The sequence below is a fragment of the Mauremys reevesii genome, linkage group 21 (genome assembly GCF_016161935.1).
Source record: "Mauremys reevesii isolate NIE-2019 linkage group 21, ASM1616193v1, whole genome shotgun sequence".
In the NCBI taxonomy this organism is placed as follows: domain Eukaryota; kingdom Metazoa; phylum Chordata; order Testudines; family Geoemydidae; genus Mauremys; species Mauremys reevesii.
Genome location: NC_052643.1, coordinates 9,147,316 through 9,157,072, shown reverse-complemented (window position 1 = coordinate 9,157,072; position 9,757 = coordinate 9,147,316).

Here is a 9,757-nt window from a genome sequence, read left to right as displayed (position 1 = left end):
AAGCAGAGTTTATAGAGACATGAATCACAGTAACAGTATCATGTTGCACGTAATGCATGGAATTAAAGGGCATATAATATCAATATAATCTTTGGGTTCCTGAGATACTGCATATACTGTAACACCAGCACAGTAAATAACTCAGTTATTAACACACTCCCAACAAAAATAACATTCAAAATCATAGGGACAATTCCTGTCTTGGTGTAAAATTGATCCCAAAAGCTTGAGTGATTGGTGGGATGGATGCCTGGGGCAATTGCCAGCTTAGGGGTTGAACATTAAAATTATGCAGATCATGTCCCTGAACCTGCCCTGTGCCCCCAATCATGAACGACTTCAGGAGCAGCCTCTCTGTGGCTCCTGGGAGAGCCAGGGGATGAGGAGGACAAGTTCTACCTGATGCTCCCCCTGCTGGGTCCTGGTTCTCCAAAAGGCAACCCCCAGCAAGCCATTATCCCAGAAAGTCACAGGCCAAGATTACCCACGTAATAAAGCAGCAGCTATAAGAAGCTGGCACATAGGGAGAAATCTGAGATCCAGCTATTCAAAAGCATCAGACTAAAAAAAAATAAATGAGAAACTAACCTTAGATGTTGTGAAACAACTGGTAGGTAGGGATGGGTCCTGGATCCAAACACACCTGAACTGTGAGGGAGCGCAGATCCAGATTGGATGGAGACTTTGCCTCATCTCAGACTCATCTCCACTCCTGAGAAACAGAGGTGGGAAATCTGGAGTGAAAAGCTTTGTTTCCTTAATGATGGAAAAGAGGGGAAATAATTAGTGCTACTGAAACCTTTATTAGAAAAGGAGGGAGGATCCAAGAAGCTGGTCTTTTCCTTCCCCTTGCAACATTTCCAAAGCTGAGTTTGCATCTTGCGTGGAGTTTCTGGCTTTCTCATTAAGACCTAGCTAGCTACACCTCAGCAGTTGCCCTCCAGGTGTCAGCCTTGCACTTCACATGCAATTTCCTTTCCTCGGCCAACATTGGAGGGAGGCACCTGGCTCAATGCTCAGAGCAGTATGGATCCTCCTCAAGGAGAGATCATCAGAGCCCTTAAAATATTACATGGATTCTGTAATCTGATTTCAAGAAAGAAACTGAAAAAACACACACACCCTTTGCCACGGCAGAAATGTCTCAATGCCATTGTGTAAAGGGAAAACCTAAATGGGCCCATTAGCCTTCTTCAGGCTACATCTGCCAAGAAAACTACAGACAGAGCTGCAAGGCCAGAAACAATTTAGAAGCCAGGACTTTCACTTAAGTTTTCTTTATTTAGGATGTAATTGATATGCCTGTCCTTCTTTCTTTGGCCTTATTTCCCAACCGCTAAAAGCCTCCACTCTCTTCCTCTGCACTTCCGTACATAACTGGACTGCATTAGTAGTCTTCTCAGATGGATTTCTCAATCAGTGCAGCTTCATTGGAAGCTAGCATGGAGATGAGGCACGTGCAGGCTCAGGCATTTTTATCACTGCATTGAGGTCACATGTATCACCTGCTCTGAGGTCAGGATCGAGGGCTTTGCCAGAGCTGGATTGGCATGTATTAGAGTGCAGGTCAGGATGTTGAGGATGAGGCGGCAATTGCCCATTAGCAATACCCTGAGTCATCCATTCCTCCTGTCGTCTGCCTTGATACAGTGTAAACTTCATCACTGTGATGAGGGCTTATCCTGTTTCCCATGAGATCACTCACAGGCCAAGATTTTTATAGCTGTTGGGAGGAAGCTTATACAACACCTAACCCAATGAGGCCCTGGTCTGTGACTGGGGCTCCCAAGCACTAAGGTAATACAAATAAATAATAATAATTCAGGCTAAGGACTGGGTATCAGGAGGCATGGGTCTCCACTAGAGACTTCCAGTGTGACACTGGGCAAATTACTTTGCTGCTCTGTGCCTCAGTTTCCCCATTGGTTGGCTTTAATGCTAACTGAATAGCGCCGGAGTGAGTAAATGCAATATAAACACAAGGGTGCTGAGAAGAGTCAGGAGGAGACGGGTGGAGCTCTTACTCTTTTCATGAGTTTGCCTAAATAAGGAGTCCATCGGGTTCTATGCTGCTGGCTGCTTGCTCCCCTCAATCTAAATACTCATCAGTGTCTTAAAGCTGGACCCCACTGTGCAATGTGTATTATGTGCCCTCTCTCTGGAGCTGATCCATTGTCTCACTTTTCCATGACTACTTCTAGTTCTAAAGTGACCTATATTCCATACCAAATGATGGCGCCTTGCTTTCATTGTAGAACATTATTCATATGAGAAATTAAGACTTATGAAACAGAGGGTACAGAAGGGGTTATTCACACTAGAAAAATAGCGTTTAAAGTCTCCAGCACTAATAATTTGTGTGTGCGCTCCTCATCTGGGATCTTTGTCACATATTGTGTCCCGTATTTGGGCCTTGGCAGATTGAGAGGTCTGAGGATAACTTCCTGCTACTCTTCCCAGTTCATGGATTTAGTCCTTTAGTCACAGAGGTCTCCGGTGAAGGTTCATACCCTGTTATCAGTCCGTGGTGGGGGTTGCGGTACACAAGAAGGTCTCTGACTCCCAGCTCCAATGGACTGTGAAAGGCAGCAAGTTCCACTGGGAACTCCATGTCACCCTCCAACCAAGAATTCAACTCTGGTAACGGACAGGATGAGTCCCTGATGAACACAACCATGGTGACAGTTCTTCCCACACCCTGCTGTGGATGGCCCTGCAGTTCTGGGGAGGTGGCTTGTGAGCAATTCCAGCTGACCCTGCAAAACAAAATGGGATGAATGTGATCCGTGCGCTATTCTTGCACAAGGCGCCAGCATTTGACAGTTGGTTGGCTCTCTCTGAAACAAGCGGGTGGAGATCTCAGAGCCTACATCCCGCTATGCTTTGCCTCCAGATTGCCAGCTCCTATGATCAAGGCTAATGTATGAAAAGAGACACAGAGAGATAAACTTACCAGTTTAAAACTTCCAAATGTGCTGCAGGCTGCTAGGACTATAGGCCACAGGGAGTGGGACATATTACATAATGTCCAGCCCTGCTAAATATTAATGACACACCCACCCATTTGCTGGCATTTTCCCAGTGCATGTGCCACTAGCTGGGGGGGAAACATTTCCCTAGCCCATTGCACAGAGAGCAGGTAAACATTTCTGCCTAAATGTTCCAGAGCTGGCAGTTACTCCAGCAGGAGACTATAACAGCATTGTTTCAGTGCGGCTCTCTGCTCATTAAAACAAGAAAGACATTTGCACTTGGGGATTTGCAGTGTCAATAGATACACCGGGAAATGTCTCTCACTCTGCTTTCATGGATCTCTCCTGTTCTCCAAGGCTTATGCACAGCACATAAACAAAGATGGAGGTTGTGAGGTCCAACTGCAGGCAGCAGCTGTGGAGGTCAGGAGTTCCTGGGGCTCAGGACGTCTCCTGTGGATCAGAAGGGATCCTGCATTTTGTGTTGATTTTCCAATTGCCACAGTAGTGTTTTCTTCCCTGACTGAGCTCCCTGACGAATAGCCCTGCGGATTGTGGTAGGGTTCTGGACAGATGGATGGCTGTTGGAAGCACATCAGATCTATGGGTGGTTGAACCCACTCGTACAATGAAAAGCAGCCACATCAACCCTGCCCTCAGATAATTCCACTGGCTCCCTTGTTTGTTTCTCTGTGACACCAGACAGACAAAGCAGGTGAGGTAATATCTTTTATGGGAACAACTTCTGTTGGTGAAAGACACGTTTTCAAGCTTACACAGAGCTCTTCTTAAGGTCTGGGAAAGATTCTCAGAGTATCACAGCTAAATACAAGATGGAACAGATTGTTTAGCATAAGTAGTTAACAAAATATCAAGGGAATATTCAAGGTGAAGTGGCCAGTTAATCCTCTTCCTAAGAGCTAATCCACCTCCCCAACAGGCGGCAGCTAGGTCGATGGAAGAATTTCTCCATCAATCTAGCGCAGTCTACATTGGGGGTTAGGGACTGGTCTACACTACAAATGCTGCATTGGTGCAGTTGCACTGATGCAGTTGCACCACTCTAGCATTTTGATGAAGACACTCTAAGCCGATGGGAGACAGCTCTCCTGCTGGCTTAGTTACTCCACCTCCACAAGAGCAGTAGCAATGTCACCGTGAGAAGATCTCCCACCAACATAATGCTGTCTCCACAGGGGGTTACAGTCAGTATAACTATGTTGTTCAGGGGTGTGGATTTTTCACACCCCTGAGAGATGTAGCTATGCCTATATAAGTTTCCAGTACAGACCAGCCCTGAGATACCTAAAAATCAGGCCTGATCTATACCAGGAAAACAACACCCATGAGTGACACAGTAAAACTGATTTAACCCCCAGGGTAGACAGCACTAGAATTCTCCCATCGACCAAGCTACTGCCTCTCGGGGAGGTGAATCCCTCCCATCGGCAGGTAGTGTCTTCATTGAAGCGCTACATTGGCACAGCTTTAAGTGTAGACAAGCCCTCAGTGGCCACTGAAATTTTTCCCTAACAAAATACAGTAAGCTATCCCAAATAAGGGCATTGAGAGGGGTATAAATATTGGGGCAATGAGACAAATTTTACTGTCAGGTATTTTGCATGTGTAGAGTTTGACCAACTATATTTCAGTTAGGGAAATGTCCTGTACCATTTATTCCCAGGAAGCAAAGTGTTGCTTCACTGCTCTATCATTAATTTACAGAATATGTACCCAGAGCCAAACTGCGCTGAATGACCCAGGTTATCCTACTTACTTCAGTGGTATTATCCAGTGCTGATGAGAAATTGGGCTCCACACAATTTAAAATAAAAGTTCAGGCAATAAAGAACCTTTAATTGTATCTATTGTAGAGTTTCGTATTAGCCCCCATCCTGGTGGTATCTGAAGGCCTCCCTGGTTAATTATATTAGCCTCGGGCTGGATTAGCACCTTGCTATCCAGGCTAAAGAAGGGGCATCACAGAGCAAAATTGATTGTGCTGCATTGTGACTGTGAGCCAAAGCTCTGCCCCATTCCTGCTTGCCAGTTCCTTAGCCACCAGACTGGGAAGGGGAGTAGCATCAGGGTTTGGCCATGTGGGTGATCTGTGCAGCAGGGGAGCTCGGCAGTGAGACCATGGTGAGTCCCTAGTGGGCTTCACGGAACCTTGAGCTCTTCTCCTTTCTCTGGACATGGGAAACTCTGCTAAGGGGAAGGTAAGAAAATGGATAACAAAAAAGCATTGACCTTAATTTTTTAAACATGTATTTTTCAACTTCAGCCAATAGCCAAGAAGCTCTGATGATCTCATCTCCCCAAGGAATAGCACCTCCCTCTCAAAGACATGGCTCCTGGGGCTCTAATCTCTGCACGTAACAGCCCCAACAGCTTTAATCTATAAACACGAATAACTGAACTGCCTCCAGGCAGCTGTTTGTCCCCTTAACTAGTGACACTCAGCGTGTGCTCACTCAAGGTGTGGGGCAAAGAAGGTTGTGCTGACATATACAAGAGCAGGCATGGGCTCGGCAATTTCACTTGCGATGCAGGCTGCTTCCGGATGCAGTCCCAATGGCCCTGCGGCAATGAATGCCTTATTATTACTCTTACAATTATTTCTAATGGGCAGCAGCCCAGTGACCCTGATGGTTCTATAATGCCCCCTACAGGCTGCTTTGCAGAGTCCAAAATATGGCTACCCTCCATCGAGCTAAAATGAGGTGGCAGGTTGACTCAGTGGCTATTTAGTGTGAGAGGATGACTAATGCAGGATTAAAAGAAGGTAAGTGGGGATGTGCATCGAGGAGCGAAGTTTATGAAATATTTACAGACAACAGGCCTGGTTCTGATCCCAACTACAACAGTATCATTCAATTGAATCCTCCTGCTTTATACTGGCCTAAGTGAGATCAGAAACAGGCTGAAATGCTCTGTGTTTTTGAAGTACCCATAGCTAATTCTTTAGCACAAGGTTATATTTAGATGCCCATAGATGTTCCTTTGCACCTGTGGGCGCTCTTTATGAGGGTCAGTGGCTAATCATTATACTGAGTTTGCTTGTACCCCTGGGCACACTTAGCCCAGGGCAACAAATAGTTATTATATTGGATTATGTTCTGTGCCTGTGGGCACACTTAACTGAACACACATGATGGCTACTATCACTGCATTGCCTTTGTCTACACCCATGGGCATGCTGAACTGCTGGTGTGGAGGAGTCAGTGAATTAAATATCTGCATGCCCACCGGTGTGCAGTTAGCAAATGCTACTGCTAATTGTCTTACTTGAAACTTAATATTAAGCTCAAAGTACAGCAAGGAAAGTGCTGCAAAAATCACAACTGTCACTGAGAATTAACAGATGGATTTGAAATTGCTTAATTCTGAGCCTGTATGTTGCCAGAACTGAGGAACCAGCTTTGGGAAAAAGTCTTTATTGCAAATAATTGTCCTTTTTCTGACTATTTTACAGCTACAAGACTCTGAATCAGACAGTTCACTCACCACTCTCTCCAAGCTGCTTACCTGTGTGAAATCTAGTCCATGGTTGATGCTTACTCTGCTCATTAGTGAAGTTACCACCAGATGCTTTGTTAGCAAGAGGTCACTTTGGCCAAATGCCACAGAAACCTCTTGAAATAGTCTGACTGCTAACCTATACATTTCACTTGACATGGTGCAGTCTGGTAATGCTGACAGCCTGCAATCACAGCTCAGTACTTACAGCATGTACAAACAACGCTGTTTGACTCAATGCCAGCTTGGCACCGTCAAAATGGGATTTAGGATGCACATTGAGCATGGATAGAAAATGTGGGAATCTCAGGATAATGGCAACCTGGAAAGCGAATTCAGTTCTTTAACCTAACTATACAAAACATGGTCCTTTCACAGCAGTGTCAGGATATGCCAGTTAACTGATATGGCCAAGCCTAATGTTAAATCAACATAGATGGCTCGGTTTTCAGAGGTGCTGAGCACCTATTGCTCCTACTGATTTAAATGGGAGCCATGAGTGCTCAGAATCTCTGAAAAAATCAGGCCAAGAGACTCAATCCACTATTCCAAGGAAGTGTTCCCTCTAGAACTGAGATCTAATGTTGGTTTAGCCCCAGTCTGACTGGCATTAGAAACTGAATCACCCTCTCCCCTCAAGTGAGGCTGGCTTGGGTGGAATAGTGTAGGGAACCCTTGATTTTAGCAAGGCTTTTGACACAGTCCAACATGACATTCTCATAAGCAAACTAGGGAAATGTATGGTCTAGATTATTATAAGGCAGGTGCACAACAGGTTGAAAGAGCAGTTATGAATTGTTCACTGTCAAACTAGGAAGGTATATCTAGTGGGGTCCTGCAGATGTCAGTTCTGGGTCAGGTACTATTCAGTATTTTCACTAATGACTTGGATAATTGGGTGGAGAGTATGCTTATCAACTTTGCAGATGACATCAACCTGGGAGGGGTTGCAAGCACTTTGAAGGCCAGGATTATAATTCAAAATGACCTTGATAAATTGGAGAACTGGTCTGAATTCAACAAGATAAAATTAAATAAAGACAAGTGCAAAGCACTTCACTTAGGAAGGAAAATACACAACTACAAAATGGGGAATAACTGGCTAGGTGGTAGTACTGCTTAAAAGGGTTTGGGATCACAAACTGAATACGAGTCAACAGTGTGATGCAGCTGTGAAAAGGCTAATATCATTCTGGGGTATATTAACAGGAGTGTTGTAGGGAAATCATGGGAAGTAATTGTCCCCCTTTACTCAGCACTGGTGAGGCCTCAGCTGGAGTACTTTGTCCAATTCTGGCTGCCATGCTTCAGGGAAGATGTGGAAAAACTGGAGAGAGTCCAAAGGAGAACAACAAAAATGATAAAAAGGTTTAGAAAACATCATAGGAATAGTTAAACAAAACTGGGCATGTTCAGTCTTGAGAAAAGTAGACTGAAGGGGGACCTGATAATAGCCTTCAATATGTTAAGGGTTGTTATAAAGAGGACGGTGATCAATTGTTCTCTGTGTTCATGGAAGGTAGGACAAGCAGTAATTGGCTTAATCTGAAGCAAGGAAGACTTAAGTTAGATATTTGGAAAAACTTTCTAACTCTAAGGGTAGATAAGCTCTGGAATAGGCTTCCAAGGGATGTTGTGGAATCCTCATAATTGGAGGTTTTTAAGAACAGGTTGAACAAACACCTGTCAGGGATGGTCTAGGTTTACTTGCTCCTACCAGAACACAGGGGGCTTCACATGATGACTTCTCAAGGTACCTTCCAGCCCTACATTGCCACAATAAATATAACTGACTATCAAAATGGAACTGTCCTTTCTCCCCAGAATAGGGTGGTACAGCCATCTGTTTTAAGTTACACTGAGGGAATTGCATGGGGAAGATGCACTGAGCGTTTTCTCTCCACTTGTCTTGTAAAGAAGACCACAGCCAGAACTATTTGGAGTCTTTACACCCCTCCCAATGCTAGCATTATATGGTTTCCCCTTCATATATATTTGAAATGAAAAATCGATTGAGTTACAGATGTCTGTCATATGTGACTTTCAACTAATGTAACTGTTTTATATGACTGATGCACCAATTATTGAGTTTATCATTTTATTCTGATATTTTTAATAATCATTTACAGAAACGTTGAAGGGCAATTATCCAGGCACATAAAAAGTGATTGCTTAAAAATGTGGAAAAGCTATTAATTTATTGTTTTATAGTATCACTGAAAAGTATGAAATGAGAGCGTTTAATGTATCTAGAGGGGTACCCCATGGAAAACAGAACATGGATATCATTAATGCAGCCATACCAGGTGGGAATAGCAGCATTCTTAACAGCCATTGCTTCTCCCTCTCCATGTGGCTCTTGGAGACCCAAAGTTGTATAATCGGGGAGAGGGAGGACAACACACCACTCAACACTGTCATGCAGTCAGCAGTCCTTTCCATGACTGCAGGAATTAGGATGATCCTGAATGGTTAGGGTAGGCAGCACAGGCTATGCTAGTGAAGGAGAACTACAGGCTCCGTGTGTGATGGATTTGTAACTACTCTGTCATAATTAAAGCTGTGTGTCTGTCACGGAGATCACGGATTCTGTGACTTTCCATGACCTCCATGACTTCTGCAGCAGGCAGCCCCATTGCACCGGCTGCTGCTGGGGCAGTCTTGGGGCCCCTGCATCCCCCACAGCAGAGAGCTGCCTGGTCACACCTCTGCCTAGCAGCTGAGCGAGGGGGATGTCACCACTTCCAGAGAGCCCCCCAGGTAAGGGTCGCCCAGAGCCAGCCTCACCCTGTCCCGTGCCCTCAACCCCCTGCCCCCTTCCACACCCAAACTCTACTGCTGCTGGGGGGGAGGCACGGAGCCAGGTAGGGAGCCTGCCAGCCCCGCCACCCACCCACCCTCCTCCCCAGCACCACTGGGGGTCCCAGGCCGTGCACCACCCCCCAGTACTTGGGCCACCCAGCCCCAGCACCTGTGTGGCCCCCAGGCAGCCCCCCCAAGTTTTAGTCACGGGTATTTTTAGTAAAAATCATGGACAGGTCATGGACCGCAACTTTTTGTTTACTGCCTGTGACTTTTATGAAAAATACCCGTGACTAAAACGTAGCCTTAGTCATAATTTATTAATATTCTACATTGGTCTGGGTAGTAAGGTATTTTCTGTAGGATCCTATTGGTTTAACTCAACAGGAGGCTGTCTGGAAAAACATGCTAGAAGGAAAAGAATAGCTCAAGGTAGCCACCTCTCAGCAAACAATGACAAGCTG